The following is a 19,517-nucleotide window of genomic DNA, read 5'->3' as shown; positions in this document are numbered from 1 at the left end:
CCACAGACTAACCGCTTGAGCTATGGCGAGGCCGTGCACAGGGTTACTACTACGGAAAATCAACAGTTGAAACCCTAGAGAAGTCATAATTTGTTCCGAACGCTGTAAAACAACGCACACAACGTACTCTGCAAGTTAGCACTGTCAGTAATTTGATGCGATAAGCAGAATTTCGAATATTTTCGAGAAACGTATACTGTACACTGTACACCGTATATACGTACATTCATCTGGTATTATTCTTTAAATTAGTGTCTGCTGAAGACCAAGAAGCAGGTTTTACAGTCGTGTGTTTATTCTTTCACGTCGTTTACAATATTTAGATTTGTCAGATGTCTCGAAGTAGTGACGTAATGCTTATGAAAATATCGTGTGCATCTATTTATGGAACGATATTCCAGACACGTTCACAGATCCTAACATTAAAAGACCCTAGGTACGAAGGGCCGAACAAAGTGGCCGCGCGGTCTAGGGCATGAATTGTTTTCGCCCGCTCAGACACTGGGATCGTGGATTCGAAACCCACTTGAGGCATGGATGTCTGTGTGCGTTCATTCTGTTTGTGCTGTTCTGTGTGTAGGTAGCGGTCTTGCGACGGGCTGATCCCCCGTCCAAGGGGAGTCCTACAGACTATGTAAAAAGATCAAGAAACTGAAAAAGCGGCCAAGGCCCAACAAAGAGCTGTAGTACCACAGATGGATAGGTATGTAAGAAAGAAATTACAGACATAACCACAAATTAATTATGAAAAGAAGCCGGGAACTAATAGGGCGGTCCAGCGGCTAACGCTCGCGACTTGTATTAGGAAGGTAATCGGTTCGAACATTAGCCGGAACACGGACTATCGTCAACAGATTTTTTTCGTGGAATTCCTCAGTTTCTTGAAGACAAATGCCCGAATAGTACCTCGATGGGGCCACAAGCTCTTCTGTCTAATCTTTTACAATTCAACAATGATCTTCATTTATCATACTTCCACCCGAAGCCACATAGTCCAGCTGCGGACTACGACATAAAACAGCCCACAAAAGAAAATAAAGGAAGACATTTGTGGCATGATATAGAAGAAGCTAACACGCAAGTCAAAAGAAAACAAAATGGTCCCGAGAACGTCTAATACAGTACAAGTGTTCCACAGGCTGAAATCTGAACGCGTATTCTTGCATTATTTCCTGTGTGGTTCTAATTAAAATTAGTTTCTCTACTTTTCAGATCGTAATTTTACAGTTCTCATAATATTTTTACGATATCCGAGGTAATCCATGTTTGTGACTCATTTTCACGAAATCTACATGAATGCTTTTACGGGGAAATCTCCCCTCGTCTCATACGAAACTCACTACGCATGCGCAAGCAGCATTACGCAACAGTTTCGTTCCTGAAAACGCCATGACGCACTGCAACTACAAGCATCTGGAAGTGCCTTTTCGTACACTACAGTCAAATGCGGTTACGATTCTAAGCACACTTCTTCTTTCGTTTTAAAAGTAGTGACTGTAATTATTTAGAATTTCCTTAAATTTATCTATAGGATTATGTTTCGAATAACTTTTCGTGATGCCACATATAAAACTATGCACATTTACTCATGGTATTGATAATTTAATACTATATGCAGAAGTACATGTATCTGCGTATCGATAACAAACATGCATACAGTTGTAAGACAGAGTGTATACCTACTAACAAACTGACCGTTTCGTTTCTAATTACAATGACAACTTCATACGGACTGACAGCATAAAGAAACAAATATAAGAACAAGTCATTTGTTGTACTACAACTAAGTTTATTGTAATACCCTCCTAAACATTCTATCCCTCAGATATTCACGATCATCGTTTGTTTTGCTTATTTCGACTGCAACGCTTACATCACGACAAACTGACAACAGTGACGTCACTGAACTCAAGAAGTCAAACTGAATTCTATGAAATCAAATCCAGCACGGCACGCCCCCGCATGCTAATCCCCAGTTGCAGGGAACCATGGAAGGAGTAACGTTGTGTTTGTATGTCTGTCAGTGACTCAGGACCTACCATTACGCACAAACAGAATTTGAGGTACTAAACACATTATGGGGAAGTGTTAACGGAAAAACTGTAAACGGAATAAGGCATGATACGAGTATGCGCAACAGCGCAAGCAGAACAGTACAATTCTTCCAGTCAGAAGAGAGCCTACTCAATTCCGTGCAACTAGCAACGAACTGGTAAGAAAATCAAATAAATTACATTTCAATCTAAAGTTCTTTGTAGCAATATGCATTAATATCAGTTTATGAGACGACTTAGCAAGTACTCTAATTGTTCACGTATGCAGCGTCATGTGACGCATAACTTGTTACATAATACGTAATGCAGGCCATACTCTTACGTGTCACAAACGAAACTATACCAATATATATAAACAGGCCGTGGAGGCCCGTAGGGTTGTGACACGTCAAGGCTCCCACATTTTCTAGACAATCGCCTAACATACGGCGGTGACGCTGTCAGCCTTACGCGCCGGCCGCCCTTTACCCCCAGGAAGATTCCTGGTACTCATTTTTGTTAAAGGGCGAGTCTACGCCGGTGCCATCGTGCGGCTGGAAGGACTACGACAACTGAAAAAAGTTCCAAAAACATCGAGAATCGAATCCGCGACCTTCCGGCTTGTGGCATAATGCCTCAACCAACTGCGCTATCGCGTGCCCCCATTATACCAAGATAACGTGAACGTTCTAATTTGCCACGGGAAAGCGTTCATGATGGCTTCCATGCGGAAATGAGTGTGCTTAACCAAAATTAGTAAGTGGTTTATTGTATTTAATTGTAACGCAAAGGTAAAGGCAAAGTTGTCCCTGTGCTTAACTAATTACGCACTACGCCATGTAGGCGTATGGGGGGGGTGGATGTATAAATCCACGTTTTCTTGACCTCGGCACTAGTTGGAGGTGAGTTGTCAGGTTCATGTCCCGGCCGCTTTACCCCCAGGGAAAGAGCTCCCAGTACCCACTGGAAGAGTTGGGTGGACCCCAGAGTCGGCCTGGACGACTTGGAGAAGAGAAAATTCTTGACCCTACTGGAACCCGAACTCCGACCCCTCGTTCAGACCTCACTACCGTATTTCAAAGTTTTTTTACCTGATATTAGGTATTCGTATTTTTCTTATTCTTTCTGGCAATACTTGTTTATGGCCTACTTTCCTAAAGTAAGCTTATGCGATCTCCATGCTGTGTCTGTGATTCCCCCCCCCTTAACTTTTGAATGTCTGAACCAATCTTTATGAAACTTAGTATGTATGTCATGGCAACTGAGCCCATCTCAATGGTGTACTTCATAAATTCCTCACGTCAGTCTGTGTGCTCCCTATCGCTGCTAGGCAACGGCTCGGTAAAAACATTACCGTCGCAATGAATGTACACAAGGTAAGAATTGTTATATGCATCGTTTTCTATGCGTTCATTGTCGTATTAAGGAAACCGGGCGGTTAGTTCTTCCCAGAACTTTTTTTATTTCTTATAGTGATAAATCTATTACATTTCTGCAAAGAAAGACAACGCTGGTGTTTAACAAAATGTGAGTGATAAGAGAAACACCGTGGAACCGAGATGCTTTAGTTCTTATAATTACGGACTGAGAGTCCCTCAAAAACTACACAGAGGAGGCACTGGGCAACAGTTCAAACCCGCTCGTGTCTGTGTGTACATGCGCACCTGCATCTAAATCCTTCACACCGACAGATACTCGTACATCCTAATGCAACGAGTGTGCAAACACTATTGCCATTACACATACTGGTCATGACCTCTGCCTAACATCTCTGGAATGACAGAAAGAATTATGAATGCAGAGATGTTCGCCTCGGTGCAGGCTTTATAATGTTTACTGGCTTAGTCTCCTTGCATTCTTCCTGGTGCGCTGACAAAGTACAAATCGAGAAAATCAGTGGCACGAGCTAACGGCAGAGTGCGTAAACTATCCTGTGAAAAAAATGGCTTCAGCATACGGTCAAATTTAGTATTCTCTCTGTCAGCTGTCAGTAGGCGGTAGCGTATACAGGCGCTGTGCTACAAGCCGAAGGATTCAATTTCCAATGTCATTGGATTTTTAAACTGACCTAATCCTTCCAGCTGCACTATGGCCCTGGGGTCGAACATGCCTCTAACAGAAATGAGTACCAGGCATCTTCCTGGAGGTAAAGGGCTACCTACCGGGGCGTAAGGCTGACAACCTCATTGCCATCTGTGAGCCGATTATCTAGGAAATCTGGGAGCCTCGAAGTCTCTCAACCCTATGGGCTTCCACGGCCTGATAACAGTTCACAGGAGCCCTCGAATAATCCAATCCACATACACAGAGCACACGGCTGTAATTTAAATACATTTCTCATCTCCTGAATGTGATACACTCAGACTCCATCCCATCCGCCTATATTTGATCTTCCTAGTAATATTTTGTTAAGAGTGAAAATTACGGAGCTCCTCATATACAATACTCTCCACCCTTCCCTTCTGAGGTCCAAATATGCTCCCACGCACCATCAAGAGGTGTAAATTGCATAAATTTTAGTCGAAACCCCGAACGAGAAAAAAAAAAAGAATGTGAACATGGTAATGTACTTCCGTGTTCCATAAAAGGAGGGAAATTTAAATATGTGAGTTATTATCAACAGCGCCTAGACCTGGGTCCGAGACAGTTCGAATGTGGAACCACTGGTGATTCTGTTTACTGTGTATCATCAACATCTTCAGCACACTGGTGGGAGTTTGGAATATCGTGTCCGTCGTCCCCGACGTCCCGTCGTATTACGCACAGAGTGATCGTAAATTGCTGTCAGGTTTCCGTGACCTCTAACCTTTAAAACTTACGTCCGACGAAAGGCGCGCATATCGAAGTTGCTTAGCATTCTGCAGTATGATTTTACTGGTAACAATTTTTTTTAGTTACACTTTCATATTCCGTCAACAGTTCTATTTTGTTATTTCCGGTTTGAAACTTACAGTCCACGGAAACCCCGACAATAATTTAGAATCCCCATGTATTTCAGCATATATTAAAGTATGGCCAATACGTGCGGGTAACAGTGTATTATGAGTACTACTACCTTCCGGGATGTCACCCTGTGTACATGCCGTGCCATAGCTCAGGCGTTCAGTCTCCAGCTTCCGGTCGCCCCCCAGACTCAACCCCCAGTCACATAATGCGGGCTCTGCGGTGGATAAAATGGCACTAAGGCGTGTTTTCTCAGATTACTTCCGTCTCCCGTCCCCACCGGCGTTCCACAATCACCATATCATCAACAACCTATAATGTCAACACTTACGGCGTCTTTAAATAGGAAGCTAAAAAAATAACGCCGTAAAGTCCTGCAAAAGTTCACCGACGGTTGCTGTTTCCTTGGTTTACTCTTCGACACTGAAGATAAAGTACGTTCCTTCGAAACCTCCACCGGACTACACGGCGTCACACACCAGAAGGTATTATCACTCTGCAAATCGCCACTATAACAATCTCGAATGCAAATGTAACAATATCTCGAATACCGATATCTTCTCGTGCGGCCTTCCGCTTCGCTGTCACTTCGAAACTGACTCGCCCGGCCCCAAATTAAACAGCGATTGCATCACAAGTCTACAAGGCTGTTTCATCGTGAAGCGATCGCCATAATACTGGCAAGTTACTACGGGTTTACATTACGGCCCGGAGCTGTCCAACCAGTATGTTGTGTAAGAGGCGGCGAAGACAAACGTTGCCATGATCCTATTTAAATGCTCTCCTCGTACGAAGCGAACGCCTGTATGTCTTTCTTCATATAGTAACAATTCTGAAAGAAAGTTGTGTGTAGTGCAGTAGTAAACCTCGCAGCCGAATTATGTACCGCGCGTAATGGTTGGTGTTTTGTGACCTTCTCTGCTTAAAATTTGCATGAAAATTATTCTTCGTTGCTTCACTTCAGACGACACCCGTTCAAAGTTCAAGCTTCAAATTGTATTTAGATGATTGTGGGAAACGGTCTTCTACTTTGATAGAATATATAGGCGTATTCGAAGAGAGCGTGCTCCGGAAAATATTTAGAACAGTGAAGGATAACACAAGTGACCAATTTGGGATACTACATAACGAGGGGCTAGATAATGTAGTACTGTTGTCCATGTGCTTAACTAATTAATCACTATGTCATCTTGCAAATGAGATACTTTATTAAATGTACTTTAGACAATGGGTGCCACTATACTACAAGTCGGAAGGTCGCGGGCTTGATTTTCGAAGAGTTCAATGGATTTTTCAATTCACCTAACCCAACCGCACTGTGGCCCTGGGGTCGACGCAGCTTCTAACAGAAATGAGTACCAAAAATCTTCCTGGGGGGGTTAAGGGCGGCCAGCGCATAAGGCTGACAACCTCACCGTCATCTGTGAGCCGACTGTCTAGAAAATGTGGGAGCCTCCACATCTCACAACCCTATGGGCCTCCACGGCCTGTTACAAGGATAGCTTTACCTTTTTACTTTACCTTAGACAATGGATCGTATCTTAATTTAAGCAACAATTACAATTTCTCTGTTAAAATATGTTAGGGAAAACGATATAACATAGAGGGTAGTATATGTTCACCTGCTATAACACTGAAAGAGCTCAGTAATTTACGCATGAATTGTATTACTAGGATTCTTATGATTCTCGGAATGAATGCAGATTTTCCCCTAAACAACGTATGTAAAGGAGAAAGGGTGCGTAATCCGTAGTGTGGGGACTAAACTTTTACATACTATGTAGATGAACTTCCTTCGTCAACACGATGACTGAATCATTAACATCCAACTGTCTGGCGCTGTGCAGGAATTCTGTTTGCTTTCAAATCCAATCCACTGAACAAACAGGACGTGCCATTCGCTTTCTCGGTGCATTGCGCTCCAGAGGCAAAAACCTAAGGCTGCTCGTGTACTAGTAAGGCTGGTATTTTCATTCATTAGAACAATCACGTAATTTGGGTAATGCTTGCTGACATTCTGTACATACTCCCTTGTCTTCTCGTCTGCTGTCTACAAACGTAAAAATCTAAATATGCAATACTATAATTTTGCCTGTGGTTATGTATGGGTCTGAAACCTTGTCTCTGACATTAAGGGAAGAACATAAACTGGATGTTGATTGAAAACAGAGTCATGAAAAGAATATTTGGACTGAAGAGAGATTAAGTAACGGGAAGGTTGGACAAAACTGCACAATGAGGAGCTTCATGACTTACCGCCAAGTATACTTAGAATTATCAAGTCACGTAGTATGTGACGGACAGGGAATATAGCATGAATGGGGGAGAGGTAAAAGGTAAAGCTCTCCTTTTAACTAGCCGTGAAGGCCCATAGGGTTGTGAGGCGTCGAGGCTGCCACATTTTCTAAATAATCGGCTCACAGATGGCGGTGAGGTTGTCAGCCTTATTAGCCGGCCGCCCTTCACACCGAAGAAAATTCCTCGTATTAATTTGGTGGGGAACCCGAAAGAAAGAGACCAATAAGAAGACCAAGACGCAGGTGGGTGGATATTAAAATGGAATCTTAGATGGGATGGGGTGGTATGGACTGGATTCATGTGGCTCACAACAGGGACCAGTGGAGGGCTCTTGTGAACACAATAATGAACCTTCGGCTTCCATAAAATATTGGGAAATTCTTGAGTAGCTGCACCAACTGGCGGCTTCTCAAATAGGGCTCATGTCCATGGTGTTACAACAATCATGTGTCACCTTGTACGGAATAAAAGTGAGATATACCACCATGAGAGCTGCATCTGTGGCCTTGTCACGCCACAATGCAGTGACTCTACAGATCAGCATCCCGTATCACCTCCCATTCCTTCGCCGGTCACAGCCTTTTGCCCACCTCTCGAGCTGTGAGGCCATTACCCTTCTAGCCCGCTTCACTGCTCAGTGCTTTTCGCGTTTCAATCCGCAGCAGAAGATCCTCGCATTAAGTACTCCTGCAAGGCCAAAGGGCCGTTTGTCTACTGGGGCGATGTGACTTCTATACCATTCGAAAAATCGCACGGGAGTCGCCTATGGCTTGTCGCATTAATTGTAATGGGATCACTAACAATCACCTCGTGTACGATTCGACCGCGATGCAACCTGCAGGCAACCAAAGCTCATAATTTGGCTTCGCCATCGCGCCTCAACAGTGCCCTATACTGCACTACAAGTGATGGAAACGCTGCGAAAGCATCTTGATTACATGCTGAGACGTAACTATGGGCTGTTTCGAATTTTCGAAAAATAATGAGTGAATGTATCTAAATTACAGTTTCATTTAATAAACCATAAAATAAATAGCATGGCACATGAGCCCCGAAATAGACATTGAACTTCACAATGACCTACAAACAAGGATCTATATTTTTCTTTAACAGAAAAAGGTTCCAATTATGGTGGGTAAAGTTTTTTGATTGGCCCCTCAGGTATGTAACGACCTTTTCTTCCGTAAGAGGTCACTGCAGCTATTCAAAACGCAGCTCTTCGAGGAAGGAGTTTATATCCATATTTAGTCGCTCCTCATAAGGCTTATGATGCGAACACCCAGAGCCCACACCTGCAAGAACAGCTCCCCTCAAGCTGTTGTGAGACAACTCGTTCCTCTAACCCGACTCGCTACTTCGTTACGGTCGTCTTTTAAGGCTGGGACTTAAAAATATGCACTTTAAGCCCTTGTTTTCATCTGAATTCCATGCCATATTTAGCTCTAACACTATGAGACTGCTTGTAACCAACTCCACGAAGCAGAATTCTTCTTACTGAGAAGCTAACAGTAGTCAAACTTTCATTTCAGAGATCACTACGTTCATTATAGTGTTCAGAGGAGTCCGCCACTTGACCCTCAGAGCCAGATGAATCCAATCTACACCGTAATTATTTGAAGGACAATTTTAATGCTGTCCTTCAATCAAAGCTTGTTATCTCCCAATTTAAATTTCCAATATCTCTAATTTCATGTGTCCTGCATGGCCCCATCCATTTTCTCACCCTAATAATACCTGATGGGGGCACGCAGTAGCGTAGTTGGTTGAGGCACTATGCTACAAGCCGAAAGGTCACGGGTTGCATTCGCGATGAGGTCATCGAATTTTTCAATTGATCTAATCCTTCCACTGGGTTCGACTCAGCCTCTAACATAAATGACTACCAGGAATCTTCCTGTGGGGTAAAGGGCGGCCGGCGCGTAAGACTGACAACCTTACCGCCATCTCTGAGCCGAGTGTGTAGAAAATGTGGGACCCTCAACATCTCACAACCCTGTGGGCCTCCACGGTCTGTTACAGGGATAACTTTACCTTTACTTTTAATAATACCTGGCGAACAGCAAGCTCCTCGTTCTGAAATTTTCTCTAGTCTTCTGTTACATATCTCTTAGCAAAAAGAAAAAAAATCCCAGCACCTGCTCTCAAACACGCTCCGTTTTTACGTTCTTGCGAACCGGGTATCTCTGTTCCGTTACTAGGTCCTTCCAGCGAATCTGTCGTAATTACGTTATGAGAAGCGTAGCGATTTATACAGGTCACATGGTACTGTCACGATATTAACATTCTGACTACGACGCGTTCCATGTATGATTACGATGGGGTGACATGAAAAGCAAATACAAATTTGGTGTGGAAACTTCTTATAAACCGGCCATTTCGATGACCGGGAATGTTACGAGAGGAAAACATTGAAAATCTCGTTAGGATAAGATGTGGTGTAACTATATCAGGTTCGTATCCAATTGCGGGTTTTGGTACTGACGGCTTCAACAGTGCTGCTCTGGAAGAACCATTTAAACCCGTGCCCAAATTGGGAACATTGTATGCAGTCTCCATAAAACACAAATAACTGATTGCAAGATGTAATGAAAGTATTTCGTATCGTCCTGAATACGTACGTCAGTCCTCATGATGCATCTGGGGCCAAGTGTAAGAAGGGTTTCTGTTGTGATGTTGCCGATGGCGTTTTAAATATTCCTTTGAGGGTTTTCTAAGGAGCCGGGATAGCGTAGTCGGTATAGCGCCTGGCTACGGGCTGGACGATCCGAGGGTCGAAGTTTGAGTCCTGGTAGGGGCAAGAATTTTCACTTCTCCAATCGTCCAGACCGGCTATGGGGTCCACACAACCTCCTATACAATGGATACAGGGGGCTCTTTCCCCCGGGCCGATGCGTGAAGCTGACCATTCACCTCCAACTAGTGCCGAGGTCAAGAAAATGTGGATCTATACATCCCCTCCCCATACGTCTTCATGGCGTAGTGCTCAATTCGTTAAGCACATGGACGCCTTTGCCTTCTTTGAGGGTTTTCTGTGTTTCTTGGGTTATTTTGGTAAAAGGTTCTTCATGCAAACCCCACAGAAAGGATTGCTATAATCACTCCGAAATGGTCCAGTCTCCAAAAATTCCTTCTACGTAACCACACTGCTGTTTGGCCACGCGACACACTTCTCCATGCTGCCGAAGCCAATGATTTCTATCGTGAAGCGCCATTACGTATCAGATGTTACTAAGTATAGGTTTATCTGCTTCAGTAATGACCGTTTCTTAAAGTAACAGCCCTTACAGTTCTGTGACGTGACATCGCGTACCAGACGCCCATTCTTCTGTTTTCTGGGGATACGAGGGTCTTTTCTTTTGGGGGGGGGGATACGTGACAATTTTCTCTCGTCCAAATTCAACATTTCTGAGAATTCATGAAGCCGTTAATGTGGAATGGGACTTGGTCCGTAACTGCGGATGCACCACGTGCAGTAATATAATCTCGTATGCCTGTCTTGATACAGAAGCTCAAGTATAGCGTTAAGACAAACTTGAGATGTTAACTGCCCTTGACGGCAAACCATTCAATAGCCATTTGCTTCACAAGAATTTACTTTAAACGGATCACCCTGTAGCATGGCTAACATCATTCCTCTGACTGCATAAAAAGGTTCACGTTGGGAGAGATCGCGCCCAGAAGCTTTGTTGACGGGACCTGGGAGTCACGTATCGCGTCGTCACTTCCTGCTTGCCTTGAACGAGGAAGCGGCCCGGGGGAAGGGAAAGAACTCGAACAGAATGCCCAAACAGATATCTAGCAACTCTTTCTTTAAATTCTCTGAAAAACGGATTTGTACACTGAAGATCTACTCGTGGAGTACAATTGTTGACTTTTTGGACATTATCAAGTGACCGTCTCTGTGGTCTAGTATTCAAAGTTCCTAGCTACAGATCCAGAGGTCCCGGATTCGATTCCGGGAGCTACCAGGACTAGTGTCTAGAACGGGGTCCACTCAGCCTCGTGAAGATAACTGAGGAGCTACTTCATGGAAACAGCGGCTCTGGTCTAGAAAAGAGATTAACGGCGGTGGGGATCCGTTGCGCTGACCACGCGACACCATCTATCCACAAAAGTTGGCACTAACTTCATCGACAAGCGGCGGTTGCTCGGTCGGTATAGTTCGCTTGCGGACTACAGGCCACGGAGTTGGTTTTGTATCATTATCGAAGTCGAAAAAGTCAGTAATTTTAATAACATACATCTTCACGAACTTTCATCAGATTAATTACGGAGAATGAAAGTAGTGAGGATGTATGTCAGGCATAAGGCAGATAAGAAATGCACACTAAAATTCCAGTCAGAAGACATGAAGGGAAGAAAGAATTTGGGATACAGGGAGTAGGTTTTGATGAAATGATAATGAAATGCATCCTGATATTTAGGTGTAGAATGGAATCAGGTTCAGCATACGATCCGGTGGCGTATGGAATCAGGTTCAGCATACGATCCGGTGGCGTGCTCTAGCGAGCACGATAATAAACTCTCTTGTTCTGTAAAATTCGAGTTTTTTCTTTTCCCAGCTGAGTGACTGCCGGCATTCCCATGAATAATCTGCTAAACGGACCTCCCATTTCCCACTCCTAACCCGCAGCATCATCGTCCTGACCTCATACAGGCACGCCTTACTCACAGTAGCCAACACAAGGTCATTAACAGCTCTGTAATCTGGGATATAACGCCGTATAGCGCGCGCTGAAATCTAGCCGGCGTTTCGGAGGAACATGTCACCCCTCGTGGACTACATGGGATTAAATCCCTGAAGATATAACTCTTCATAACCACTGCTGCAAGAACCGAAAATCCTACACAACGCCATTAAATAAACCAGCTGCACAGAAAGTGAAAACAGGAGAAAACTTTTAGTCTACTTCATTAACTTTACTGTATGTCGTATTAAAAATTTTCTTGCGAAAACAGCATCCGAAATATGCACCTCGGAGAGGCTGCTGATTAAAGTTTTCGAGATTGTGCGACTGAAATAAAAATAATTTTCTGACCATTTAAATGACGTCCAATAAAGTCAATTTGTGTTCCCGCTACTCGTGGTCTAGTGGTCAGAGTTCCTGGGTTCGATTCTCGGCGCTACCATATTTTCTGAGTAGTAGTGGGTCTGCAACGGGGTCCACTCAGCCTCGTGAGGGTAAGTGATGAGCTACGTACTTTAATGGAAAAGTAGCGGCTCCGGTCTAGAAAACCGAAATTAAGGGCCTTGGGGATTCGTTGCGCTGACCATGAGGCACCGTCTATCCGCAAAAGTTGGCACTAACTTCGCCATCAAGCAGCGGTCGCTCGGTCGGTATAGTTCGCTTGCGGAATATATCCACGGAGTTTTCCTGCTATTCGTACGTTACATCTGCGGCAAGAGTATGCATTAAATCTTGTCATGTGTCTTTAGTATTTCCCTGCGGTTTAGTATCGTCCCACTAAACTCGAAGAAATACATCAATTCCCCCACCCAACAAGAACCTTATCGTAAAAACAAATATATCGCACGAAAATTAACTCATTAATATTTAAATTCTCGAAATAGCGGGTAAAAGAACTTATGGCTCTTTAAATTGTAATATCAGTGATGTTTATTGTCCCTGTCTTTACAGAAGAATTTATGACTCTCTACTGAGTCGTTTGTAGAACCGTCGATTAGCTTCGCAGATTTATATAGGCAATAAATTCACATCAAAACAAATATGGGGTGCAAAATCACGAAGAACGCATTTGGATAATACGTTTTGTCCTAGCGGAGAAATTATTACGGCTCCATGGCTCTGTAACCGACAGTTCAGTGAACAAGACGATCCTGTGTTCCTTAGACATGGGAAATTGAAGTTCTTCATTATGCCGAATCAACAAAAGAGAAACCGACATCCTGGGCGTTTACTCGTACCAGGCCTTGAAAAGGTGTATTAAAGTTTGCAGTTATCTTGAGGTCAATTTGAGTATTAGTACGGTAGCCAAGGCGATTTTAGAGCCTCAACACATCTTCGGCATTCTGCGAGTTTATGCGAAATTCGTGACTGACTTTCATATCCGTGTATTCCGACTTATCTGTTCGAATCTGCAAGTCATATTCATCATTATCAATTGGTAACACACCGTGCAGTAAACAGCGCAACACAACCGGAGCTGTGAGGGTGGAGGGAGACGGTGATTTCAAATCACTCCATCAGAAGCTTCTAGTAGATCAGTTAGTCAAAGAATTCTTCGTCTTGTATGGCATCTACAGGTTCAGTAGGTAACTGTGCTCAGAAGAGCCCGGCACTGCACCTTAGCCAGATCCGGACAAATCTAGTCCACATCCTGAGACTCTATTTTAATATTATCCTCATCAATTAAGTCGGCTCAAGCAGCAACGATTATAATTTCAATACGGGAGATGCCTCGTTCGAATCTAGGCCGGAAACCACATTATTCTAAGTTTTTCATGGTTTTCCTCAGCCGTCCAAGAAAGTTTTTGGACTACCAGATCATGTCACGCTACACAGCAAGGGCGGCTAAACTTGCTGAGAATGGAAGACGCGCGATAGTTTTCGGACGTCTGGGAGCCGCGAACAGACGTGGATTGCTTGACATAGGCATTTATGTACCAGTTTCCCGCTTATCACATCTTGCATCAATTTGTAAAAAAATAATTAAAAAAGGATTTACTAATATTCTCCTGACGCTAAGAGCGTTAATGGATCAAAGGAGCAGTATGTGGCTCCCAAGCCACAGTTCGCCACGTCTACCAAAAGTGTCCGTAATAAAATTACAAATATTATCGTGCGGTGTATGCCACGGTATCCTACATAGTCTCTTCCCTTACGGCGAAACATCCAAGTTTCCCGTCCACATAACACAGACGATACTGGTATCCTAGAAGGGAATATTCTGAAACGAGTAAGTAGCAAGCATTTCCCGCATTTCACTTCCAAAACCGGTTTACGTTCTATTTTATCGTAATATGAGCTTGTTACCAAGCATGCTGGCTCAAGTTTTATCACTTCTGACTCTCATTCGAGTAGTCCCTGGTTCCAAGCTCGGCTGGGACGCCTTATAACCTCACTGTGGTTCTTCGTGGTTTTCTTGGGACGACGCTCCAGGCGCATCCCAGAAGTAGTATCTCAAATTAGGTCAAGATCGCTTCCTCCCACATCCCTTCCAGTTCAGCATTCACTAAACACACTACCCTTCGAAGCTGCTGAGTCCCGAATTACTAAAGTTGGTACATACAAATAAATAAATAATACAGGTTTGCTATTAACATTACTTGGCAGTTTTGGTTTTGCTGTGTCATCAAACTTAAATTACTCTCCAAAGCAGACCTCCAGGAAGTTGAAGAGATCGGAATGCCAAATGGTCTTCCTGATCCAAAATACACCACAAATGTGTTGCCCCCCCCCCATAAAATAAGTATTAAAACTATTCCTGTAACAAACCGTGGAGGTCCATAGGGTTGTGAGACGTCGAGGTTTCCACTTTTCTAATAATCGGCTCACTGATGGCGGTGAGGTTGTCACCTTACGCACCGGCTGGAAGTATTAAGTAAACTGAAAAATATGAGTCGACCCCAAGGTCACAGTGCGGCTGGAAGTATTAAGTAAACTGAAAAATCCAATCACCTCATCGGGAATGGAACCCGCCACCTTCAGGCTTGGAGTACTGCAAATATAAAAAAATTTCATTCCGATCTGCGATTGATTTCCTTGTCTCCAGATAAATTACAAAGCAACTAATATATTGTAACGTGTTTGCAATCCAGAAGAGTCACTTCTATGGAAACGCTAGAATAGACCGTTGCATAGGGAACAACAATCGCTCTATTATAGTTCTAACACCGAATCTCCACGGTTACGACGAATACGCGAAGCGTTCCCACAGAGACAACGCAATAACAATGGGTCATTGCGTAGGAAACGCCGAACCAGCAAAGCAACGTTCCACTGCTATAACAGAGGGTTCATTTGCATAGCAGCGGCCGAGGGGATAAATAGCCCAGCTTCGATGAAGTCAGTCTTTATCCAGCCTTCGAAGAAGAGTGTCTTGAACATCCGCCAGAGAAGAGAGTCCAGTATCGGCCGAGATATTGTAAGCAGTAATTGTAACACTGCAAGAGCAGACGTTTGTAAAGTGTGTGTAAGGCGAGCGAACGGAATGAATTCGCTATATCGGACAACGGCGTTAATTTATTTGTAGCGTGACACACAAAACACGCTACAATATACATTTGAGGCGATTATTCTGAGTTGTAAATTTGTCTCTGCGTTCAGTGTACTTCTCTTGTTGGCACGCAGACTCGCTGTGGCCGTTGCTGCTATTCAAGGGACCCGTAAGTTTACTTATATAGATTTATAGCCTGCATTCTTATGCTAGGCTTCCTACGACGCAATTTAGAATCAAGAAAGGCGGAGAAAGCAGCTTCCGCCTCGTGTATGCCAATTTAAGCTTTAAGAATGGCAAGTCTGTGCCAATTTTAGGAAAACTAGACCACGGAATTCCACTCCGATACCCACTGATAACACCTCGATTGTGTAACAGGCGTGTTAATACTGAGGAGTAATATGAACTAAAAATTGGGTCACAAATGACGAGGCGGAAAGACGTCAGCGGAGGAAAAATCAATTGGNATTGGGGGGGGGGGGGGAGTAAAACCATAAACGGATGTTTCTCGCTTGCTGCATGTGACCTAAGTTTCAAAGGCAGGTTCCTCATTATACTTGCATCTCGATTAGCGTAAACAGGGTTTTCACTAAAATAAACCGTACGGAAATGAGTTACGTACTCATTGACATGTGAAGAACATATTCTCCTTAACGAATATTCTATCACTTACCGCCGTGGTCCTACACAGTGATCGTTTTCTGCATTATACGACTGCTACGCTACCAGTGGACACTGATTGCATTTACACCTATAATCCTGTTATGCCCCCCCCCAGTAATCGCACCAGAGACGGAGAAACGCGGGACTCTAAGAGAGAATTTCACAAATATCCTTTACAGTATCGAGTCTACAAGGAATTATGGCGAGGCCGGGATATCTCAGTCGGTAACGTAACCGGTTTCACGCTCGACGGCTGGCGTTAGATTTCCAGTAGGGGGTAGAGAATTTTGTCATCATCTTGTCGGGCAGACACTGCTGGTCGTATTCCAGGGGTTAAGCGACCGGAGCGTGAAGTTTATCACTCACTTCTAACAACAGTTGAGATTAATATTGGGTGGCATTCTACCTGAGCTACCCCACACGTCTATATAATGAGTACCGGGGGCTATTTCCCCAACATTAAAAAGGTTGAAGATGACCACTCACCTCCATCTAGTGCAGACGTTAAGAATGATGCAGCTGTACCTCAACTTCGCCACATGTCTTCATGGCGTAGTGCTTGATTAATTACGCCCAGGGATAATTCTACCTTTACCTTACCCCATACCTCTCCTTGAAGTAACGCTATTGGTACAGAAACGGCTTTACTTGGTACACGTCTGAATGTACACAGAACTGAGATACAGGGGCCTAATGGCTGTCCTAGCAGTCACTTTAAGAAGAAGAAAGTTATTAAACTTGATAATTTTGGCTGTATCTGTAACAGATACATGACATCACTCACGGTACAGATTCTACAATCGCTACAAGAGGATTGCTGCAAAAAGAAAAAAAGAAACGGCCTTCACATAAGAAAGCTTTTTAGATTATGAAGGTGGATGACCTCTTACATGAAGGTCATATGTTTAGTCCCAGGCGTCTAAATTCTCTTGCCTATATTTGGCTAAACTTTTATACTCGTATTGTGGCCTGCCTTCTCCTACTGTTCAGATTGTGTGCGGCGCAGATGCGACTGATTACGTGGCCATACCATTAGCTGAAAGAAAGGATTGCTTTAGTCATTAGAGTAAACATTTTTTCCCACTCAAGATCAAATCTCTCTGCAACAGAACTGGATGATGAAGGCAGAAAAGTTCTGTCGACAAGGTCAAGTTGCCATTAATATCAACTCACGAAGTGGTGTGACAACCACGAAGTACTGAATTACAACATCGGCCCTTACCACTTGCTAATGAATATTTTATATTTGCTGTCCTGAATCACAGTTGCCACACTGTTGCTACGTACTTATCACTTTACAAGCTGAGACTCATTTACATAATAGTTTTAAAATAAGTTCTTCAGCACCGAATAACACTGCTTCTCCATTACACATCTCAATCCGTTAATGGTGTTCAGTGAAACAATGGGCGTTTGTTCTAAGAACCAAACGTAGGCATCAAGTAACTCTGCTGCGATGCTTTGTTCCCCCACCCCCCGGCTGGCTTTACAGCCCCCTTGGCCCATGGCCTCTGATTTTCAGTTTCATGATCATTTTACAGACGGTAAGACTCCTTGGACGAGTGATTAGCTCGTCGCAAGGCCTCTACCTAAACACAGGACAACACAAACACAGAATAAACACATACACATACCAAACATCCATGCCTTGTATGGGATTCGAACCCACGATGGCGGTTTCCGAGCGAGAGAAGACAGTACATGTCTCAGACCGCTCGGCTACCGTAACCGCCGATGATTTGTTGAACGTTAAAACAAGCAGTCACGTCGCTTTCACTGCCATGCAAGGGGACACGCCAATTATACAGCTTTAAAGGAATACATAAGCGGCCGCGCCATAGCTCAAGCGGTTAGTCGTTAGCTTCTCATAGCGGTGGCCCGGGTTCGAACCCGGGTCTGGTCAAGTGGGATTTGTGGTGGACAAAGTGGTGCTGGGGCCGGCTTTCTCCGAGTACTTCGCTTTCCCCTGCCAATCTTCATTCCACCAATTGCTTCACAGTCACCCTCACCTATCATCTGGGACTGGTACAACAGGCCAGAGTGGCCGCAGTACAATGGACTTAGTCCCAACCCACTAGCAATAAAAAAAAAACGTAAGTCATGTGCCGTGACGTATATTTTAATGTTAAAGTTGACATGCAATGTTATAAATTGGTACTGGTACGGCATACACTGAAGCAGCCAGTGTGGAGGCGGGTTAAAATATCTCCACCGTAGCCTTGCGAAGAAAAGGGATTTCTGTACTTAGGGGTATAAGTGGACCACCCTGTCACTAAAGGACATGAACACAGAGACCTGATCCTACAGGTTGAGGGTTGGACTCAAGGCTGACGACCTTGCTCTGTAAAAAAAAAAAATACTGTTGCGAAATCCACAGAAGTGGAAACCGGAAAATCTCAATGAACCACGACGGAATAGACAAGTCTGGCAGAATCCTCTAAGGCTATGGCTCAAAAAGATACAGCGAAGGAGCCTGCAGAAAGCAAGAATGTAGCCAACCCCGACATGTGGCAATACCATTCTGTACTGATGGCATGCCACGTGGCTTAATAACGCTCTCGACTAAAATGAGCTCTACATAAGTATCATACAGACAATCATAACCAGTTTTTCATATATTTACGAGTACTATTAGACAACTTACGGGTGACAGCTAAGCTGTAGCAGTGGGGACACGAACCAACCACCGTCAGTCACGCTCTGTATGCTTCCCTCTCTATGTTCTCAGTGTCGCGACCGTCGCGACTACGTGGTATGCAGCCTCGGCGGCAGGATGATAAATGTATACGGAGCAGTTTGTGGTATGAGAATTGGCACAGGAAACCGCGGAACTCAAGGAAAAATCTGCCGTTCTCTCCACCACAAATCACACATCACCTGACCTGGGATCGAACTCTGTCCGAGAAGGTCAGAAGTCAGTGATTGCCTGCGCTAACACGGCCCACTTCCACCAGTGAACCAAGTTGCCAAATTGCGGTACTGAGATATCTGGTGTTGGGATTTGGACAGTAAAACTTGTAAGCGAGAACAAATACATTTTAAATAGATATATGGTAATAAATAACGTGATAAGATAAATAAAATGTCTGTTATGGTACGAGGCGGAAACTTAGTTTCAGCCTTGGGCGGTACACGACAGTATTCCAGGCAGAAGTATATGCCATTAAAGCATGTATTACGGAGAATTTAGATAGGAACTATAGAAATAGGAACATCTACATTCTATCTGACAGCCAAGCACTTGACAAACACCAGATCAATTCAAAATTGGTCTGGGATTGCCACCAAACCCTCATGGGACTGGCCAAACATAACAGGGTACAAACTGGTATGGGTGCCGGGGCATGAGGGTATTGCTGGAAATGAAGCAGCAGACCAATTAGCTAAAATTGGAGCTGAACA

The 19,517-nt window shown here is 43.9% G+C and overlaps 2 protein-coding genes across 9 annotated transcripts in view; one reads left to right on the top strand and one right to left on the bottom strand.

The window, feature by feature from the left end:
• Positions 1–19,517, top strand: part of LOC111865511 (C2 domain-containing protein 5) — a 394,963-nt gene that overhangs the window by 80,596 nt on the left and 294,850 nt on the right. The window lies entirely within an intron of this gene.
• The window catches only part of LOC111865553, a 283,579-nt gene that overhangs the window by 94,016 nt on the left and 170,046 nt on the right, over positions 1–19,517 (bottom strand). The window contains exon 1 of one of the 7 annotated variants that reach the window (XM_023853709.2): positions 5,089–5,553. The exons of the other annotated variants lie outside the window; for them this stretch is intronic. The gene's annotated coding sequence lies outside the window, so the exon portion shown is untranslated. Of the gene's footprint in view, positions 1–5,088; positions 5,554–19,517 lie in introns of those variants that run through there. 7 annotated transcript variants of the gene reach the window in all.

Source organism: Cryptotermes secundus, unplaced genomic scaffold (assembly GCF_002891405.2).
Source record: "Cryptotermes secundus unplaced genomic scaffold, Csec_1.0 scaffold944, whole genome shotgun sequence".
Classification (NCBI taxonomy): Eukaryota; Metazoa; Arthropoda; class Insecta; order Blattodea; family Kalotermitidae; genus Cryptotermes; species Cryptotermes secundus.
Note: the sequence above shows the minus strand (reverse complement) of the source record. Positions and strands in the feature narration are given on the sequence as shown.